Below are 23,260 nucleotides of genomic sequence, written 5' to 3' on the forward strand. Positions count from 1 at the left end.
TAGCTCCAGAGAACTTCTTGTGGTGACATTGCAGTGGCTTCTTGATGCCTCCTGGAACCCAGGCCAATTGGAAGAGCTCGGCAATTTCTTCTGGGTTGAACTGTCCTTGGTGATTCATGAATGGTTTTTGCAAGTAGATCGACCTACCTCTGCTGATTCATGTCAACTGAACTGATATCCTGATGCTGAAGATTGAAATCGCCCTAGAGAACTATTTCTAAGCAGGTGCACATCGTCCTTTGTTTGCCCTATTGTCCTTTCCTTCCCACTACCTCTGGTGGGTGGTGGGTTAGTGGAAGGTTAAAGGGTTTAAGAACTCTTAATAAAGTAGGTCTTGAAAAATCTAAGCCTGCAGTATAGAACCCTCCTCCAATAAATGTAGATTGCCAAGGGAGGGGAGGGTCTTTATGGCCTCTCACATCTGTAATGAAGTGTTGAGGGTCCCAGTCTTGTGCCCGTGACCATAGCCGCCATCAGTTTAAGAGTTCAATGACTTGGTACAATCTAAAAGATATCCTTTTGCTGTCCACTTCCCCATCTTCTGGTTCTTACATTCCTTCTACCCACTCTTTCATGATGCTCTCTGAGCTATGGAGGAGAAGACTTAGCTGTCCTATTTCCACCTGAACAGTCCAACACCACTGATTCCCAGCAGTACGTCTCTGCCCATGGTAGTCAGAGGCTTCTTGTCTGATGAGAGATGAGTGCAATGCTGATATGTAGATACAAATATGGGCGTTTGGAAGGAAGTTCAATAATGTATTTAGCATTAGGTTCTTTCATAGGGCCTATATTACCCTAACCATAGGTTCTTGACCACTTTACATAACCTGGTGTGTATTCTCTCGTGTGGAATATGCCTTGTATGCGATTGGAAATCCACAGGTTACTCCCATGATTGCGATGCCACTAACAAATTAGGGGCACATCTTGCCTGACATTTTAGCTTGAATGGTTCACCCCCGAATAAGGTTGTAGATGATTTTATCCCCTGGAAGCCTACAAAGCACTTTTTTGAACCATGAAGACTATCCATTTTAGAAGATGCTTTCACCTCAACTTCAGATTGACCCTTCTGTGACCTGTGACCAAAAGGATTCAGTGTCCTCAGCAATAGGGTCTTACCATCAAGTTCTGGAGGGCTACGAAGATCAATGGCAACAACCTGTAAAGTTGTGAGGGCTTTTGGGATCTCGCTGGTCAGCAAATTTCAGGAAGACATACCATATCTGGCACTGTGATTTTTGCTTAATTTTGGTTTTCTGTTGCTCTGATAAATACACTCACCAAAGCCAGCTTGGGAAGGGAAATCTTCATTTCATCTTATCTGTTCCAGCCCATCATCAAGGAAAACCAAGACAGGATTGTGAAACAGGAACTACAGAGATTGCTCACTGGCTTGCTTATAAGCTCACATTCAACTACCTTTACAGAGTCCAGACCCACCCGCATAGGGCGGTGCTGCCCACAGTAGACCAGGCTCTCCAACATCAGTGAACAGTCAAGGAAATGCCACCTGGACATAGTCAAGGCCAATCTGATGGAGGAGGCTCCTCGAGGGAGGTTCTTTCCTCCAAGACTAGCCATCACAAGAAATCAATGAAAATAAAAAAAAAGAAAAGAAATCAATAGCTTCAGGGGGAGCATGGCTTATCCATGGAGGGTGCCTCCATTTGAACTCAACAGTTGATCTTGTAGATATATTCTGTAACACAACGTTTTATAACCCCTCTCACCAAACCCTGTTCTAACCTAATCACCTAAGGGGAGATGGAGTGGAAAGTAAGTTTTAAAAAAATAATTGCAGCAGAAGGAGACACTTCTTGGAAATAAAGCAAAAAAGGAAGTATTTCGGTATCCTAGATGCTTTCCTCGCATCATCTGTGCAAAGATAATGAAAACCGTTACGTTCCAGGTACCATAATTTCCAATGTTACAAATCATATAAATAATCCTGCTTATCATTCCTAAAACACATTGGCACTAATCCTTTTGCTGTGTTTTTCTAACTCACTCCTAATGTAGATCTGATGGACTGGAATTGTTCGCCTGCTCATTTATACATGAGGGAAAGTGAGGTTTAAAGGTCGAGCCAATTTCCCAATACTCTAAGCTAATAAATGGCAGAGTAAGACAGCCACACTTTCTCTGGCTTCACGGCACGGCCTCGTGAGAAATGCAAGTCAGGATACCTTGGCAGGGAATTCCAAGGATCAGTACATGGCTGCTGAAAGTTGTCTTGGATGCAAGACTGGGAGTGAGGTTCAAGTCAGCCGAGCCCCAGCTCAGGATTCCTGAAACAGAACACCAGAATATGTTAGAGAGCGAGGAGACTAAAATAAACATCTGGGAGTCCTCAGCAGATTGTACAGATCCAGGGCTGAGGGTTCATAAGTGTGTTGGTCTTTGTGGGGGTGGAAAGGAACACTTATTTAAATCCCCACCTCCTACTATGTGCTACTACAGTGGAGGCAATGCCTTAAGTCCAAGGTTTTTTGTTTTGTTCCTGTGTGTGTGTGTGTGTGTGTGTGTGTGTGTGTGTGTGTGTGTGTGTACATACGTGCATGTGCAGTGTATAATGTAGGGACTAATCCATTTTCTCTTCTACCTTATTCATTGAAGCAGCATTTCTCAGTCAAACCCAGAGTTCACCAAAATGACTAGTCTAGACAGCTGTCTTGCCCTGCTGATCTGCCCTATCTCTACCTCCCTGGACTGGGATTCTATGTGGGCCACAAAGCCTACCCATCATTTACCTGAGACTTGTGAGCCATCTCCTCACCTGCTAAGGTTCAAGTCCCGGTGTTGGACCCATCTCCTTTACTTTTGTTTTCTTCTTTTTTTTTTTTTTTCCGTCTTGGTCATAATATCAGAACCAGGTTAAGGTATGACTGGCTCACTCAATCACTCACTCAAATTCCTCCACACAAATGTGTTTTAATAAGGAGGAGGACCCTGCTGACTCTCTGTTCTGTAAAGTCTGACCTTAACAGATGAGTTAAAGGATGGGATTAACCTAGTGGGTGATTGTGGATGCTGTTGTTGATGTGGAGGGAGGCTGGCAAAAGAGGGGCCACAGCTGAGTCACTTATAATAACAGAGACAAAGCTGAGTGTGGTAGTGCATACCTATATTCTCAATACTCACGAAGATCACAAGTTCAAATCCAGCCTGGGCTACATAGTAAGTCCAAAGACAGCCTGAGCTACATCGTAAATCAAGACCAGCCTGGGCTACAGAATAAGTCCAAAGACAGCCTGGGATACATCGTAAATCCAAGGACAACCTGGGCTACAGTGTAAGTCCATGGCCAGCCTGGGCTACATAGTAAGTCCAAGGCCAACCTGGGCTACATAGAAAGTCCAAGGTCTGCTTGGCCTACTTACATGACTCTTCTCCAAACAACAACAGGTTGTATTTTATTTCCTTTTTGGTTTCTGTCTCTCCTATTTCCTCTATGCTGATACCAGTGCTGTAGTTTGGGGGTGTGGGCGAGAGGTTTCATCATGTCTGATGATCCGAAATCTCCCAAGCAGCACGGCAAACCAAACAGTGCATCAAACAAGTCTGTTTCGATTTTTGAAGAAAAATATGACACATGGGAAGTGTTGATGAAGAAATGGCTCTAAGATGGGACAACGCCTCAGGAGACTGGGCTTGGATCTTGTGCTAGTTTCCTCGTGATAAAAACAATGATGTTCTCAACCAGAGTCTGTGTTGGGAATACAATGCTGTGCTTCCATTTCAACACTGCACAATCTCCATATGGCAACCCTGGAAATCTTGTCTGATATTAAAGAGATTATAGGAGAGACAAGTTGAGTATAAACACTGTCATTAAAAAGTGTTTAAATGATGAATAATTTTTTTTTAAATTTTTCTCTGCGGTACCAGCTTCAGTGTTCTGCATAAACTCTAAAACACGGCAATTTCTTTTTTTTTTTTAAATCGCCAAACAGAATGGATCTTATATTTTTCTATCTAGTCTAATCGAGACGTAAAAATAAAATTCTTTGCTTTAAAAAAAAATAAATTCTGTTTCATTGGCTTTTTTTTGTTAATTTCTTATTTTTAGTGTTTTGTGTTTTGGGGTTCATTTTAAAAATTATTTTTTCATTGAATTAATTATTTTCTTATTTTCTAGTGTAGATAAAAATTTAGGTTGCTGGTCTTTGTTTCTAATCTAAGAATTAGTGTTGTAAATAAAGTTTCCTCTTAGCACCGTCATAGTTATGTCTCACACATTTTGATAGTATGTTTCCTATCATCTTCTTTTTTTCTCACTGTTACATAGTTTCATTATTTCTTGACATCTGTATTACTTGTGAATATGTGATTTAATGTTTCTGGACTGAGAGACTCCTGTTGTCTCTCATTGAAGACCTCTATTTTAGTTTTTGTTGTATTAGCAGAACACATCCCGAGGGGCTGGAGATGCAGCTCAGTGGACACAGTGCTCACTTGGCTCTCACACAGCTCTGGGCTCCACATACAGCACCTCATCAGCCTGGTGTGGTGGACATGCCCATAGTCCCATTACCAGGAGGATAACCAGGAGTTCAACATCATCCTCGGGTGCATAGTGTGTTTGAGGCCAACCTGGGCTACATGAAACATGTGTAAACAAATATGTCCCACAAGACATCCTTTCTTAGGCATTTGCCACACTTTGTTCTGTAGTTTCTGAGTGTCTGAAAAGTCCAGAGTACTTGAAGGAAAAGAACATCCTGGTGCTACTAGGGACTGTCAGTCAGAGAATTGGCTGGTGACGTCATCTCATCCCAGCTGGTTTTCTGCCTGCTTCTGTTGCTGATGGGCTGATGCGTGTCCACAGCTTTACTCATAATCACCCTCCCTCCTTTTAGCTGTACCCATTCTTGCTTCCTGCTGAGGCCGTGATGGAGTTAGTGACACAGAGAATTGGGGTCTCCTTCCAGCCCACTGATTCTCTCAACAGTAAGTTCTTTCGCTGTATAAATAGTTTCTCTGTTGCCTACGTTATCAGAAATAAATAGAACACTCTTTTCTGTTTTATTTTGACACTGGGTTTCATTATGTAGGTAGGGCATTCCTGAAACTCACTCTATAAACCAGGTCGGCCTTGAACTCACAGAGATCAGTTTACTTCTGAGTGCTGGGATTAAAGGGGCATACCTGGCTCCTTTTTTCTTTAATTTTTTTTTAAAATTTATCTCTATGGGGTGTGTGTGTGAGTGTGTGTGTGTGTGTGTATGTGTGTGTGTATGTGTGTGTATGTGTGTGTTTGTGTGTGTTTGTGTGTGTTTGTGTGTGTGTTTATGTGAGTGTGTGTGTGTTTGTGTTTGTGTGTGTGTATGTGTGTGGGTGTATGTGAGTGTGTGTGTGTGTATGTGTGTGGGTGTATGTGAGTGTGTGTGTGTGTTTGTGTGTGTATATGTGTGTGTATGTGAGTGGGTGTGTCTGTGTCTTTGTGTGTGTGTGTATGTGATTGTGTGTGTGTCTGCTTTGACTAAAGAGTCCATCAGATCCTCTGCACCCTGGTCCTCTGCAAGAGCAACCAGTTTTCCTAAGCAGTGAGCCGTCTCCCAGCCCCTTCTGCCTGCTCTAAACTCCACTTCATTGTTCATCTTGCCCAGACATGTCTTTAATTCCTACTCTTAGTGTGTGTTTTAATTCAGTGAGTTCCTATTCGATTTTCTATTGTTTCTTCTATTACCTCACCAAGATGATGTGTATCCTTTCGTTTTGGAAGTTTCTCATTGACGACGCTTGAATCCTGGCTTTAAAATCCATGCTGATGATTCTGACAAGGATTTTCTCTTGGTGCCACCACCAGGGAACTGGTTTTTCTCCTCTGCTTTTCATTTAGGGGATGGTCATGGTGTGACGTGATTTCCATTTTGACATCATTTGTCTAAGATGTCAGCAGTCCTGACACTGTGGGTGCAGTGCTTGTTTATCCTTCATAAACTTTTGGTGGTGTTTTGGTTTTTCTGGATTTGCCTGATTGAATAAAAGGGATTATACCTCCAGTCCACACCTACAGGCATATCTTAGAGGGGTCAGGAAGAGTGGTTCTCAACCTTCCTAACGTAACTGTTGCAGTTTCCTCTCCAACCAGAATCGGCCAGTACAAAGAAAACGCAACTCAATTAATATGAAAACAGTCTAGCGTCTAGATTGGGCAGATCCACCCTACACTGTCCTATTCCTAGCTCCCAAATCCCTCATCCCTTGCACCTTTTATTTGCCTGGTCTCCAGCTTCTCCTTCTCCCATGACAACTCTCTCCTCACTACTTTCCTTTTTTTTCCCAACTCCTCCCCCTTCTGACTCCCCCCTCCTGACTCCTCCCCTCTCCTGACTCCTCCCCTCTCCTGACTCCTCCCCTCTCTCTCCCGACTCCTCCCTCTGCCCAAATCTCGAGCTCTTGCCTTTATTTTACTAATTCAGAGAGAACTCCAAGGCAGACCACAACATTTCCCCCATTTTGTACAGTTAAAAAACCTTTTCCCTACACATATGTGAACTAAGTTTATTACCATTCTGCAATTTATAAAACCAACAATACACTCATCACCCAGTGCATCAATTTTGTTCATTAACCATGTCATCTATACTAAAAACTATACCTGACTATATCCTGGTTCTAGATCCTATGCCACTTGAAAACCACCCTAACGGATTTATCATCTTTCTCAATACTAAACCGTTTGGGTTGTCTATGAGACTACCAGTCTCCAACCACATCAGAAATCCAAGAATGATTAATATTACCTGAAAATATGGGAAGCACAAAACATGGCTTCCAAGCTTAGCCAATTTATAGAGACTGCTGATCACCTGGACAGTCCCCCTATTCCTTAATATGTCGGAGCATCAGTCTTCAGCCTTCTGGCCCAGGATCATCTGGCAGACGTTTGTAATGCAGATTTTGAAGGGCTGATCACCCTGCCTTAGCAGAGATTATCAGTCGACTCTTCTGCATAATTTGTCCTTTTCTGGACAGTGTTTTGTCTGTAGATGAATTGAAGCAATTTGCTCAGTGACTGTGTCACCATGATTTGAACAACTCCATTGATGCTCAATTTCTTCTTTGAGTCTAAGGGGTCCTGTCAAGGGCAGACAGGTCTCTAGTCAAATGATCTAGACAAAGAAATGTCCATAAATGGGTTATTCTGTGGACTTCTGACGCCCTTGAAGATTTCCTATCTACATAGGTGTTTCTGAACTGTTAAGCATAGACTACCGTTGGCCCTCTCTAATCGAAGTATTTCCAAAACCCATCTAAACTGACTCAGAACCAGGACTTTGCATCCTGGTCTTTAGCTGGCTCTGGTTAATCAACTAAAAATAATGTATAATAACAGTTATAGGACTGTGTCTAAGACTTGTATTCTTAGATGCATAGTGGAGGCACAATGCTTATGTTAAAGTAGCAATATTAATCTCAATTATAAATCAATGAGAAAGTATACCAATGAAAACCTCGCATTTGTGTATAATGCATTCTATACCAATGAAAAGATTGCAGCTTCAACTTTGTATCAATTACAAACCTTTCTATCAATGTAAGATATAGCTTTAAAATTTTGTTTAAGAGTAAGTTTGCTAAAATATCCCTGTTTGTCTATTTCTCTAACTTCTATGTATTACTATATCATCCCCCCTTTTTTAAACTAAGAAGGATAAAAAAGAGGAAGGAAAGATAGCAATCCCTGAGTTTAAATTCTCTAGTTCCCCCTGCCCAAAGCTACATTTGTTAGTATCCCTTAAAAGAAACCATATCTATAGTTCTTAGAATAACCAGAACCATCCACCCCAACATAAGGAACTGGGAAGATAATCTTCCTCGTCTCTTCCAGCTGAATTGGGGTGAAGAATTCCCTTCTGGGGCCCAAGGGGAATTAGGAAGAGTTGGCTTTGTTGGAGTAGATGTAGCTGGGATTTGCCTGCCAGTCACTCTGTGCTGAGAAAGTTCATCTCTTAGCTGACCTCTTGACTAAGACAGTCTGAACGGCTGGATAAGTAAGATGGCCATTCTGGAAATGTCCTGAAAGCAGGCCTTTAAATGAAGCAGCTTCAGTGTAATGGAGGGAGAATCAAACACGAAGTTGGACTGGAAGGTCCCGGAATCTCAGCATCCCAGAGTGTGTGTCATTTCAGGGCTGTCTTTCTCTTCTTTCCTCCTGCAGCACACAAAACTTTACAAGCATCATATAGTTCTGTAAGCGCATCCACATGGAGTAAGCAGGGTGCACAGCTTAGTTAATAAAGATCAACAAAGAAAGGTGACTGCCTTTTTTCAGGTTAGTTGGATCAAATAATCAAACCGTAACATAATTTTGTAATACATGCCATTTTACAGGATGCATGTAATAACAAGTTATGAGAAATTCGTACTCAAAATGTTACTGGCTGTTTATAGTCATTTAGTCTCAGCCAGTTCATACATGGAGACCTAAACATCCTCATATATACATCACCTATTTGTTGATTGTCGTAGTCTCCCTTTTCTTCTGTGTTGCCGAGGACTTCAGGAGGTCTCCCCTTGTCATGTCTGATCTTTATCAGCTTGGAGGGAACCCACAGCTTTTCTCCTCCTGTACAAACATAGGCATAACCCCTTCCCGAGCGTAACACATTTCCCATTTTCCATTCTGATGTCAGAATATCCTTAATATAAACAGGCTGGTTTAGTTCAGTAGTCTTTTCCACAATCCAATGTCTTTCAGTAGCTGTGCTGTTTTGTTCATCAGCATTTAAAAAATTTAAAGTTAATAAAGCAGTATGTAGCCTACCTCTGGGAGTTTTTGTTGCCCCTTTTTGCCTGTTAAGCATCTCCTTTAGACTTCGATTAGATCTCTCCACAATCGCTTGTCCTGCAGGATTGTGTGGTATACCTGTAACATGTTTTATATTATAATATTCAAAGAAGCGCTTAATCTTGTTAGAGATATATGCTGGACCATTGTCCGTTTTAATTTTTATGGGTATCCCCATTATAGCCATAACTTCTAACACATGTGTAATTACAGAATCGGCCTTTTCTGATCCTAAGGCAATTGCCCATCGAAATCCTGAGTATGTATCTATAGTATGGTGTATGTATTTCAGCTTACCAAACTCTGTAAAATGGAGAACATCCATTTGCCAAATTTCATTTCTTTGGGTGCCTTTAGGGTTTGTTCCTGTAGGCAATGGAGTTTGATTATATAACGAGCAAGTAGGACATTGCCTCACAATCTCCTTGGCTTGTTGCCAAGTGATAGAGAATCCTTTCTTTAAGCCTTTGCTGTTAACATGGTGTTTTTTATGGAATTCTGAAGCCTCTAGTGCACTTCCTATCAGTAGCTGGACAATTTCATTGTTGCCTTGCGCCAGAGGGCCTGGCAGACCAGTATGGGATCTTATGTGTGTTATATATAGTGGGTAACTCCTATTTCTCATCTTTTGTTGTAGCTGAATAAATAGTGTTCTCAATTCAGAATAATCCTGAATAAGTTCTGCAGTCTCTATGTGCAAAGCAACCCTTCTGCATATTGAGAGTCAGTTACTATATTAAGAGGCTCTTGAAAATCTGACAGCACCATGAGTATTGCCTACAATTCAGATTTTTGAACTGACTTATAGGGACTATCAGTCACATGGCTCACATTTTCTGATTTATTTATGTATTTATGTATGTATGTATGTATGTATGTATGTATTTATTTATTTATTTATTTATTTTTGGTTATATTTTCGGGGCTCAGTATCGAACCCAGGACCTTGCGCTTCCTAGGCAAGCGCTCTACCACTGAGCTAAATCCCCCCTTTTCTGATTTATATCCTGCCTTTCCTGACTTAATGGCATCAGTGTAAAATGTAGGGGCTCCAGATATTGGAATCCCCTTTATTATACGAGGGAGGATTCAGTTAGTACGTTTTATGAACTGAAGTCGCTTGCTTTTAGGGTATCTGTTATTAATCTCTCCTAAGAACTTTCTGCATGCTCTTTGCAAATGTTCAATTTGTACCCACAAAGAGGCAATTTCTGTATTAGTAAAAGGTACCACAATTTCAGCCGGATCCATTCCAACTAATTGTCGATGTCTCAATTTTCCTTTAAGTATCAATTCAGAGACCTTCTCAATGTAGGTTTCCAGTTTCTTACTCTGTTTATGTGCTAAAAATATCCATTCTAAGATATAATCTTCCCTCTGCATGAGAATTCCTGGAGGGGAATGAGTAGAGGGTAAGATGACTAATATGCAGGCCATCTTTGGATCAATACGATCTAGATGTGTGTCCTGAAATTTCCTTTATGCCAAAGCTAGCTCTTTCTCAGCCTCAGCTGACAGTTTCCTTGGGCTATTTAAATCTTTATTGCGTTGTAACGTTTGAAATAAATTGATCAACTCTTGACTGGTCAAGCCAATCACAGGCCTCAACAAGTTAATATCTCCCAGTAGTTTCTGAAAAATCATTAATTGTCCTTAATTGCTTTATTTGAATTGCACCTTTTGTGGCCTAATCCTTTGTAGACTTATTTTATACCCTGGATAATTAATAGAATCCCCTCTTTGCATTTTCTCAGGAGCGATTCGTAATCCCCAGCAAGGTAAGGTTTTTTTCACTTCATCACACATTCTTTCCAGGATATTTATATCTGAATCAGACAATAAAATGCCATCCATGGAATGATAAATAATAGACTGGGGAAATTGTTTGTGAATCATCTCCAGTGACTGCTGTACAAAATATTGACACAAGGTAGGGCTATTCAACATTACCTGTGGCAGGACTTTGCATTGATATCTTTTTATGGGCGACCTCTATTGAGGGTAGGCACTGAAAAGGCAAACATTTCCTTATCGCCTTCATGTAGAGCAATAGTGAAAAAACAATCATTTAAGTCAATCACTATAATAGGCCATTCCTTAGGCAACAAAGAAGGCAGTGGGATCCCAGGCTGCAGGGAACCTATCAGCTGAATAATCTTATTAATTGCTCTGAGATCTGTCAACACCCTCCATTTGCCAGACCTTTTTTTTAATGACAAATACTGGAGAATTCCAAGGGCTGGTGGACTCCTCTATATGCTGAGCCTCCAGCTGCTCCTGGACTAGCTGTTCTAATGCCTGTAGTTTTTCTTTTGTCATAGACCACTGATCAATCCAGATGGGTTGGTCAGTCAGCCACCTTAGTGGCAAGGCTGTTGTTGTCTGAACAGCCGTGGCTCCTTGGGGTACCACTAAATTGTCAGCCGCTGCTGTATCTTGCTTATGGACAGCTTGGACCGTCTCTAACTGTCCTTGAAAACATTCTCTGACTGATTTAAAGTTTTTATTAGGAGCCTGAATGAATTTCAGGGCCAGACCCTGAAACTGAGGGGATATTAATTTGATTTTTCCACTGCTGTAGTAGGTCTCTTCCTCATAATTTAAAGGCTATATCAGCCACGTATGGCCTTAATTTTCCTACCTGACCTTCTGGTCCTATACATTTAAGCCACCTGGTGCTTTGTTTTATTTGGGATAAAGTGCCAACACCTTGAAGCTGCATATCCACTCCTTGAAGTGGCCAACTAGTGGGCCAAGATTTTGGAGAGATGATGATTACATCTGCTCCAGTGTCAACCATTCCTTCAATTCCAATATTGTTTCCCAGTATTGTTCATTTTGACCTTTGGTCCTCTATAGACGTTTGCCAAAATATTCATTTTTCACTCCCTTTGAGGCTTTTGGGGTTGTCCATAGGACTTCCCTCAGCCTCCTCTGGTCCCAGAACATCTATTTTTGAAGTCATGCCATTTAATTGTTCTGAGGAAGAGAACTCTTCCTGCCTGGCATTGGGGCCTGCAAGAGGCCCCCCTGGGAGTTTTATGGCAGGATGCGGCCCCATCTGTCTCTTATTGCTCTACATTCCTGAGTCGAATGTCCACCTCTGCCACATTTTTGACACATTCCAGGAAGCATAGTCCCCCTTTTGGTATTATTTTGGTTTTTCTTGCAGTAATATCAGAGATGACCCTGCTCACCACAATTAAAACATTTGAAATCTTGGGTCATCTCTAGCTGCCCTATGGCAGCTTCTCCTATCACAGTCATATCAGGAGAACAAGATCCAACAATAGCTGTATATCTAATCCACTCATCTATTGGTGCGGGCCTCGCCTTCAGTGGTCTGATTACTTCCCTGCATTCGGTATTTGCATTTTCAAAGGCTAAAGACTCAATTATCGCCATTCTTGCTGCTGAATCTGATACACTCCTTTCCACAGCTGAGGTAAGCCTTTGTAAAATGTCAGGGAAGGTTTCTTTAGGATCTTGTATGACTTGAGTGAATGTTTCAAGGCTTTTCCCTGATTCTGCGACTTTGTCCCAGGCCTTTAAGGCTGACAATCGACACCATTCCAGAGTTTCTTCATCATATACAGCCTGCACCTCTACTTCAGCAAAGCGGCCTTCACCAAGCAGTTGATCTGTGTAAATCTCTCTGCCCCTAGCTCTATTTTGTCGTGCTATCTCCCTCACTTCTTCTCTCCACCAAGAAATCCATTGTAAATTTTCAGCAGGCTCTAGAATTGCTCTTACCATATCTTTCCAGTCTTGGGGGATTACTCTATTTTTAAAAGCCCAAGAAAGCAAGAATTGTTTTACAAATGGTGAATGCATTACAAAATTAGTTACGCTTTCCTTAAATTTCCTTAATTCTAACACATCCATGGGTTGCCAGTCAAATTCTTCATAACCCTGTGGATGATCATCGTTTGGAGGCTTTTTTTGTACACTAACTGGATAGACTAAAGTTTGTTTCCTAATAAACTTAGGTTAACTTTCCCTAATTTTATCTTATGTCTCTACCTGAGTTTTTTCTTTAGTTGTAATTTTAAATTCCTCTCTTAAAGTCTGTACCCATGCTTCATATTTCTCCTTCTGTCTTCCTCCCTGTTCCTTGAGTTACTGAATTCTCTGTTCAAGGCTTTGCTTCCACACTTTGAATTTTTCTTTATATTGTACTTCTAATAATTTGTTATCCATTATCTTTTGATAGATTAATTTTAAAAAGTTATTCTCCAAGTCTTCCTTCCAAACCTCATTACTTTCTCTCTGCTCTTCAGTATGACTTGTGAGCTGTTGTATGTTCTGTTCTAACATCCTTTCTAGTTCCTGTCTAACACTATTATTTTCATCTTTGTGTCTCTTATTCTGATCTATAATTTCCTGTGTCTTCAATTCTAGTGTTCCTTCTAGGCTACATTGCCAAGATTTAATTTTCTCTTTCTGTTGTTCATGTTGTTCCATAATTACCTGTTTCTTCTCTTCTAAGCCCTGCTTCCATAATTTTAGCTTCTATTTATATTGTAATCCTGATATTGCAGCCTCTGACTTATTTTGATTTGCTGGTTTTAGTAAGTTATCCTCTAGACTTTGTTTCCAGATTCTATCTCTATTTCCCTGCTGTTCAATTTGATCTTTGAGTTGTCGAATTCTTTTTTCTAGTGTCTCTTCTAGCTCCTGTTGCCAAAACTTAAGCTTATCTCTCTGTTGTTCAGAGTCATCTATATATCTGAGAAATTTCTGTTCTAGCATTACTTGTAATTTCTTTCCTAAGGCTAGAAATTTGCAATTTAGGGCCCTGTCTTTTGAGAAGATATAGTAAGTCAGAAGAATGGATATTGCAATACCGGTAAATGATAAAGTGTCTTTTTCCCCAAAATTCACAACTGTCAGACCATTCAAAGTATCATTCCATAAGGCCCAAAAGATATTCATTGTGTTTCTCATCTTTAAGTATCAAAAAGTTATATATCTCTCTTACATCAAAGTAGTATCTGATCCGAAGCCGTTTGTACCTTTTTCTCTCTCTGCTTCAAAACACGTGCTGTCCTCTCGATTCTTCCTAGACCCCTCAGACCCAGTCTTCAACTTCTAATCCACCAGTACTCCTGCCTAGATCTCTATCAGAGCCCTATTCTGGGGGTGAGAGGGAAGTAAACTTTTATCTCAGGTTAGTTGAGTTCTAATGGATACGTTGGGTGCCAGTTGTTGCAGTTTCCTCTCCAACACGAATCGGCCCGTACAAAGAAAACGCAACTCAATTAATGTGAAAACAATCCAGCGTCTAGATTGGGCAGATCCACCCTACACTGTCCTATTCCTAGCTCCCGAATCCCTCATCCCTTGCACCTTTTATTTGCCAGGTCTCCAGCTTCTCCTTATTTCATGACGACTCTCTCCTTGCTTCTTTCCTTTTCCTCCCCTGACTCCTCTAACTTTTTCTCAGTTCCCCATCATGTCTCTAAACTCTCGCTCTCCAACCTATCTTCCTCCTCTCCCAACACTCTCAACTGTCCAATCCTCTCCCTCCTCCTCAGGTTCTACTGGCTCAACTGTCACCAACTGTCGTGTCTCTCCCTATTCTCTGAACCTCTTTCCGTCTCCCTTCGGACTCCTCCATCTGCCCAAATCTCACACTCTTGCCTTTATTTTACAAATTCAGAGAGAAATCCAAGGCAAACCACAACAGAAAAGTAAGCTTTTTAGACTCTACAACCAATTAAAACTAAGCTTATTGGCCACGTAACAGCAATTCACATTGCAAACCACTAGCTGTGTGTTTATCTTGAAAGTCAACATCCTACGAGCTTTGCCCGCTTGGAACGAACAGAATTCGCCAAAGAATGTGAGAATCAGACTGGGAAACACATGGTTTGTCTATATAGAAAAGTATGCATTTTACCTTCTATAACCACTTAAAACTAAGCTTATTTGACAAGTAACAGCATTTTAATTTGCAAAACACTAGCTGTGTGTTTATCTTCAAGGTCAAATTCTTTAAGCTTTTCCCGCTTGGAAGGAACATATTTGCCAAAGAATGTGCTATTCAGATTGGGAAATGCATGTTATGTCTATAGAGAAAAGTATGCTTTTTACCGTCTAGAACCACTTAAAACTAAGCTTATTGGCCAAGTAACAGCAATTAACTTTGCAAATCACTAGCTGTGTGTTTATCTTCAAAGTCAACTTCCTATAAGCTTTTCCCACTTGGAACGAACAGAATTCGCCAAAGAATGTGTGATTCAGACTGGGAAAGGCATGTTATGTCTATATAGAAAAGTATGCTTTTCACAGTCTAGAACCACTTAAAACTAAGCTTATTCGTCAAATAGGACAAATTCATTTTGCAAAACACTAGCTGTTTGTGTATTTTCAATGTCAACTTCCTACAAGCTTTTCCCGCTTGGAAGGAACAGAATTCGCCAAAGAACTGGAGATTCAGATTGGAAAAGCATTTTTAATCTATAGAGAAGTATGCTTTTTACCATCAAGAAACACTTAAAACGAGGCTTCTTTGCCAAGTAACAGCAATTCACTTTGCTAAACACTGGCTGTGTGTTTATCTTCAATGTCAACTTCATACAAACTTTTCCCGCTTGGAAAAAATGAATTGGCCAAAGAACGAGAGATTCAGACTGGGAAAAGCATGTTTAGTGTATATAGAGAATTATAATTTTTACAATCTAGAACCACTTAAAACTAAGCTTATTCGACAAGTAACAGCAAATCACTTTGTAAAATGCTAACTGTGTGTTTATCTTCAAAGTCAACTTCCTACAAACATTTACCGCTTGGAATAAACAGAATTCACAAAGAATGTTTAATTCAGAATGGGAAACGCAGGTTTTGTCTATATAGAAAAGTACGCCTTTTACCATCCAGAATCACTTAAAACTCAGCTTATTTGCCATGTAACAGCAATTCACTTTGCAAAACACTAGCTGTGTGTTTATATTCAAAGTAAACTTCCTACAAACTTCTCCCTTTTGGAAAGAAGAGAATTCACCAAAGAAGGTAAGATTCAGTCTGGGAAATGCATGTTTTATCTATATACAAATGTTTGCCTTTTACTGTAGAAAACCACTTAAAACTAAGCTTATTGGCCAAGTAACAGCAATTCACTTTGCAAAACATTAGCTGTGTGTTTATCTTCAAAGTAAACGTCCAACCAGCTTTTCCCAATTGGAACGGACAGAATTTGAAAATGAATGTTTGGTAGGAAGGGAAATGCATGTTTTGTCTTTATAGAGTAGTCTGCTTTTATCATGTAGAACCGGTTAAAACTAAGCTTATTTGCCTAGTAACTTCAATTAAAATTTCGAAACACATTCTATGTGTTTATCTACAAAGTCAACTACTACCAACTTTTAGCTTTTGGAACAAACAGAATTCACAAAGAATGTTTGATTCAGAATGGGAAACGCAGGTTTTGTCTATATAGAAAAGTCTGCCTTTGACCAATTAGAACTACTGGAAACTAAGCTTATTGGCAAAGTAACAGCAATTCACTTTGCAAATCAATAGCTGTATGTTTATCTTCAATGTCAACTTCTTACAAGCTTTTCCCGCTTCAAAGGAACAGAATTCGCCAAAGAATGTGTGATTAGGACTGGGAAATGCATGCTTTTTCTATGTAGAAAAGTCTGCCTATTAAAGTCCAGAACCAGGTAAAATAAGCTTATTCGCCAAGTAACAGCAATTCACTTTGCAAAACACTAGCTGTGTGTTTATCTTCAATGCAAACTTCCTACAACCTTTTCCAGCTTCTAACAAACAGAATTTTCCAAATAATGAGAGATTCAGACTGAGAAAAACATGTTTTGTCTATAGAAAAGTATGCTTTTTACCCTCCAGAACCACTTACAACTAAGCTTATTTTCCAAATAACAGCAATCCACTTTGCAAAATACTACCTCTGTGTTTTTCTTCAAAGTCAACTTCCTGCAAACTTTTCCCGCTTTGAACGAACAGAATTGGCCTCAGAAGGAGAGATTCAGATTGGGAAAAGCATGTTTAGTCTATATAGAAAAGTTTGCCTTTTACTGTTGAGAACCACTTAAATCTAAGCTTATTCGCCAAGTAAGAGCAATTCACTTTGTAAACACTAGCTGTGTGTTTATCTCAAAGTCAATTTCCTACAAACTTTGCCCCCTTGGATCGATCAGAATTCGCCAAAGAATGTGAGACTCAGACTGGGCAATGCATGTTTATATAGAAAAGTCTGCCTATTAACGTCCAGAACCACTTACAACTAAGCTCATTGGCCAAGTAACAGCAATTCAATTGGCAAAACACCTGCCTTGTGTTTATCTTAAATGTCAACTTCCTACAAGCTTTTCCCACTTGCAACGAACAGAATTGGCCATAGAACGAGAGATTCAGACTTGGAAAAGCATGTTTAGTCTATATAGAAAAGTATGCTTTTTAACATCTAGAACCACTTAAAACTAAGCTTATTCACCAAGTAACAGCAATTCACTTTGTAAACACTAGCTGTGTGATTTTCTGAAAGTCAACTTTCTACAAACTTTTCCCCCTTGGAACGAACAGAATTCGCCAAAGAATATTCGATTCAGACTGGGAAACCCATGTTTTGTTTATATAGAAAAGTATGCCTATTAATGTCCAGAACCACTTACAACTAAACTTATTTTCCAAGTAACAGCAATCCACTTTGCAAAACACTAGCTGTGTTTATCTTCAAATTAAACTTCCTACAAACTTTTCCCGCTTGTAACAAACATAATTCTCCAAATAATGAGAGATTCAGACTGGGAAAAGCATGTTTTGTCTATATAGAAAAGTCTGCTTTTTACCCTCTAGAACCACTTAAAATTAAGCTTATTCACCAAGTAACAACAATTTACTTTGTAAAACACTAGCTCTGTGTTTATCTTCAAAGTCAACTTCCTGCAAACTTTTCCTGCTTGTACATTCGCCAAAGAATGGTACATTCAGAATGGGAAACGCATGTTTTGTCCATATAGAAATATATGCTTTTTACCCTCTAGAACCACTTAAAACTAAGCTTATTCGCCTTGTAACTGCAATTCACTTCTTGAAACACATACTATGTGTTTATCTTTAAAGTCAACTTCCTACAAACTTTTCCCGCTTGGAACAAACATAATTTGCCAAAGAATTTGAGATTAAGACTGGGAAACACATGCTTTGTCTATATAGAAAAGTATGCGTTTTACCATCTATAACTACATAAAACTAAGCTTATTTGACAAGTAATAGTAATTTAATTTGGGAAACACTAGCTGTGTGTTTACCTTCAAGGTCCTTTGTATTACAGGATGTGTAGAAAGATATTATTTAAATTGTTTTTGTCATGGAATATCTTAGTTATTCAATCTATGTTAATTGAGAGTTTTCTTGCATACAGTAGCCTGGGCTGGCGTTTGTGTTCTCTTATGGTCTGTATGACATCTGTCCAGGATCTTCTTACTTTCATAGTCTCTGGTTTGAATTCTTGTATAATTCTGATATTTTTGCCATTATATGTTATTTACCTTTTCCCTTACTGCTTTTAATATTTTTATTTGTTTTGTGCATTTGGTGTTTTGACTATTGTGGGATGGGAGGATTTCCTTTTCTGGTCCAATCTATTTGGAGTTCTGTAGGCTTTGTGTATGTTTATGGGCATCTCTTTCTTTAGATTAGGGAGGTTTTATTCTATAATTTTGTTGAAGATATTACTGTCCTTTTATGTTGACAGTCTTCACTCTCTTCTATATCTGTAATCCTTAGATTAGATCTTCTCATTGTGTCCTGTATTTCCTTTATGCTTTGGTCTAGTGCTTTTCCATTTTACATTATCTTAGACAGTTGTGTCAATGATTTGTATGGAATCTTCTGCTCCTTAGATTATGTCTTTTATCTCTTTTTTCATGTTGGTGATTCTCACATCTGTGACTCCAGGACTCTTTCCTAGGTTTTCAATTTCCAGGGTTGTCATCCTTGTGCTTTCCTCATTGTTTCTCTTTCCATTTTTAACTCCTGGATGGTTTTGTTTATTCCCTTCCCCTGTTTTGCTGTTTTTCCAGTAGTACTTTAAGGTAGTTTTGCGTTCCCTCATTCTTGGATTTTATTTGTTTACCTCTGTATTTTCTGTTGTCCTGTATTTTCTTAAGGGGGTTATTTATGACCTTCTTTACATCATCCATCCTCATGACAAAATGTGAATTTAAATATAGATCTTGCTTTTCTGGTGTGTTTAGATATCCAGTCTTTATTTTGATGTGAGAATTGGGTTCTGAAGAACCCAAGTAGTCTTGATTTCTGTTGCTTGTGTTCCTGACTAGCCATCAGGTTGTCTCTGGAGTTATCTTTCTCACAGTGACTTGGCCGTCCTGTAGGCCCGTGTGTCAGGACCGCTGTAAACCTGTTTTCTGTTTTCTTTTACCCAGTTATGGGAACAGAGTATTTTGATCTCAGGCATGTAGTTTCTCCTGTTCATGGGCTTTCTGCTGTCCCTGTGGGTGGGAACCAGAAGGAAATTCCCATATCTCTCCCAGGTTTCTCTGTGGGGGGAGGGGGGCACAGAAGGCACAAGGTGTTTACCTCTTGAGTGAGGACTCTGGGCAGAGAGCAGTCTTCTCTGGTTTCCCAGGAGTGTCTCCACCTCTGAAGGTCTAGTTCTCCCATCCTCAGGATGTGGGTACAGGGAGCTGTTTGACCAGTTCAGTTCAGATCCAGGCCCAGTCTGGAACATGGTGCTCCTGTAGCTTTACTCCTCCTATATTCCTGTGTCCAGAGGCACTATACAGTTCTGTCTTGGGCCAAAGATGTGGGCAATGGTGTGCAGAAGTGGCAGTCTCTGTGCCTTTTATGCTCAGTATTAGGCACACTCCTGGGTGATCAGCTCTCTCTCCCACAGCGTCTAGGAGATGGGAGCTCTAGGTCTGGAATAGGGAGGTTCAGGAGCCAGCTAGATACTCATAGTGCTTGGTTCCAATAGGAGTTCTGCTTTGCGCTTTTGCGTGTCCTGAGTCCTCCAATCAGGTCACATCCAGCAGAAAAGTTTGATTCACCTCTTTTCTCAGGCCTAAATTTGCTTGTTGGGCTGACTTTCACCATTCCATGAGAGCTGCAAGCAGAAATGTCCTGACCCTACTGCTCCTAGGTCCCTACGCACAGGAGGCCCAGATGGAGCTAGGTATATTTTTTTCTTGAATCAGGAATGTGAGCAGAGTTCTCAGGGATTTCTGCCCCTCTGATGGTCTGAGACATCCCCACCACACACGAGGTTTGGGTGTAGAATACTGTTTGAACCATTTCGGATCCAGGTGCAGTTTGGACTGCAGGGTACCTGCAGCTTGACTGCTACTATATTCATGTGTCCAGAGGCACTATGCAGTTTCCTCTTGGGCTAGGGATGTAGGCACAGGTGGGCAGAAGTGTCAGTCTCTCCTTCACTGAGGTCCCAGTATTGCCCACTCTTCTGGATGTTCAGCTCTCTGGCACACAGAGTTTCAAAGGAGTTTCAAATGTTCATTCCCTATCCTACAATTCTCAAATCTTTCCAATTCTCCTCCAAATCGTTGGTGAAGACCCCTCTGGTAAAGGGGATGTACAACAGGCACCATCAGACAAAGAGGGCTGCAAAACTTCTTCTATTAAAGGTAATCTCAGTGATTTCTCATATTCCACACATTCCTGCCCCTCCCCACATGAGATTATAATAACTTCGCCAGCTGCTAAAGCAGGGCAGAGAGATATGTACACTCACAAAGACAGTCAAAGAAGTCCCCCATCTAAACCACAGCACCTTGTGCAATCTGCTTTGGGTAAAATGAGTTTGAAAACTGATTCTGCTGACAAAGGGGATTTCAGAACTTCCCTATTAAACGAAGAGGGCCTTCAAAGCCCTCCACTGTTAAAAATGGGCTTAAATCATCACTATGGTACAAGGGTATATTTGTGACAAAACACAGTCACAAATCCCCAGGTGAATCTCATAACACACATACCAGCCCAAGAACAGACAAAACTTTCTGCATGTACACCATTAGATCAAGTACCGCTGCCGGTTTCAGAAGAGGCTCTTGAGAGGTCCACACAAATGCAAGATGTGGTAGAAAATTCTGAGTCTACCCAAGGGTTTCTTGGGCCTTCTGCACATAAAAATTGTAATCTACCACACTCACCATGTCCCCCAGGACTTCCAATGGCCGTATACAACAAAGAATTACTCAAATATCCTCTACCATCGTCAAAAGAGCCAAGTGGTTCACAACACACAGTCAATGAGCCATGTAGACTCCATATCTTTACAATGTGTAGAGAAGATAAAACATCTTCTATCTCCTCAGGGAACCCTACCTCATTCTGTCCTGAAAGGAGAGTCTCCAAAATTTCCACATATACATCAGAGATGCTAGAATTTCCCAAAACTGAGCAGGTTTCTCTGAGTAGTACTCTATTTCATAAAGAGGCTGTGGGACAAGAAACATCTACAAAAGGACTTCTACCCACAGCCACATCTATAGAGATGGCTTGAGGATGTGTTACATGTACAAAAGATGTTCTAGGACATATTCCATCTGTAGAGAAGTTTACGGATACAGCCATATGTGAACGAGGAGTAGGGGTACATGATATGCAAACACCAGTGTCTGTAGCATCCTCGACATCTGAGGAAAGGGATTCCATGGATTCCATTTGTGCAAAAGAAAGCATATGACCTCCGTAAACTTCACAGGAGATTATAGAACTTCCTGATCTCCTCAAGATCAGAAATCTTCCCCAATTACAGAAGAATCTACACACTCTTCCAAATATGCACAAAGCATTTCCAGTCCTTCTTTATATCCACAAGCAGACCCAGAACATCTGCCAAATACCTCAAAGGCTCTGGATTTTATTTTATCTCCTGAAGGGGGCTTGGAAGCCCTTTTGCCTATCAAGCAGGCTAGGGAAACTGACACTTTTATACGAAAGTCTGTTTCCAATTCTCTAGCAGAAGAAATTTTCTTTGAACTTCCACAATTATACAACGATATCTAGAAACATCCTTATCTGCTCATGAGGCTCTCAGACCTCTCACATATGTCCATGATGCTCGAGGAGAGGTCACATCTTCAGAGGTAGCTCTAATACCTACCCCCCCATTCTGACATAAACATCAGACTTTCTACACATATACATGGTACATTAAGACCTTCCTCATCTGAGAAGGATTTCTTGGGATCTACTGCATCTGAACAGCATGCTTTACAACTATCCCCATCTACCCAAGTAGATTTATTTCACATATCCACTCTGGGGAGAAATAGTCGACATTCTCCCTCTACCAAAATGGACCAGAGCCATCCAGTTTCTAGAAACACAGGGTTAAGATTTGATCCTTCTGATGGAGTCTTCAGAATTTCTCCTATAAGGAAGAGAGTTTCAACATTCTCCCTTCTGCCAAAAGGGATCTTGTGCCATCTTCTGCTGCCAAAGAGACACGAAAAACTACAACTACTCTCAGGTGAGGCCCACCCCTTTTCCATCTGTACAAAGGGCCTTGGAATCTTCGAAAAATGACGAAGGGTTTGTGGAAAGTTGCCAATCCTTACAAGGGCATGCTGGATATTTAATATTGTCCCAAGATGCTAAAGTATCTCCTTCTTCTACCACTTAGCTTTTGGAATAAAGAAATGAATGGTATAAGCTCTCTGATTTCCAGGAACCATAAGAACAGAGAAGTCCAGATGCTCTGAGAGGACCCCAGCTCCTGCTTCCCATATGTGGAAGGCTCAGATCAATGCTTTCTGTTGAGCAATACCACTCAACCCTACCAAGGAGTCAGTGAGATTTCCCAAGAAAACATATTTCTTCCTTTTTTTAGACCAAGGCAGAAGGGCATCTTCATTCTCCCCTTTTCTGAAGTCTTCATCCTCATTGTTCTCACTCCCAAATTGCTGGTTACTCTGAATTAGATGCCAATTACTAGACCTTAGAGGTATTGAAGGAATACCTGAGAGGCAGATGCAGTCATAACAACACTTGGGACATCACGGAGATAAAGCTCTCAAGGTTATAAGAGATTTTTCAGAAAGGGCCTGATGTTGACGTCACTGAGAACTACCATGGCCTACCTGCTAAGCAGCTTTCCTTACATTTTGACCAGATTTGAGGGTGCTCTTTCCTGGTATGTGTCCTGTGATACAGTGAAACCTTTGTGTACTCAATCTCTCTAAAGCTAGAGACTTCTCTTTCCTTTATTAGTTTTTACATGATCTGAATGGAGAAAGTTAGTCAAGGGCTTGGAATGGGTAGAAAAGTTCTTGTAACATGGAGTGGAAGAGATTCTTCTGGATATTAATTTTATTACCAGGGACATTTCATGAAATATAGATCAATTTCGGAGTTTTTCTCAGTTTCCCAAAGGCCAATATTATCCCGACAGACCTTCAATGGAATGAATACTGTGCTTCACTTTCTTATTGTACATTCCTCGATATG

This window comes from Rattus norvegicus, chromosome 11, assembly GCF_036323735.1.
Source record: "Rattus norvegicus strain BN/NHsdMcwi chromosome 11, GRCr8, whole genome shotgun sequence".
Lineage (NCBI taxonomy): Eukaryota > Metazoa > Chordata > Mammalia > Rodentia > Muridae > Rattus > Rattus norvegicus.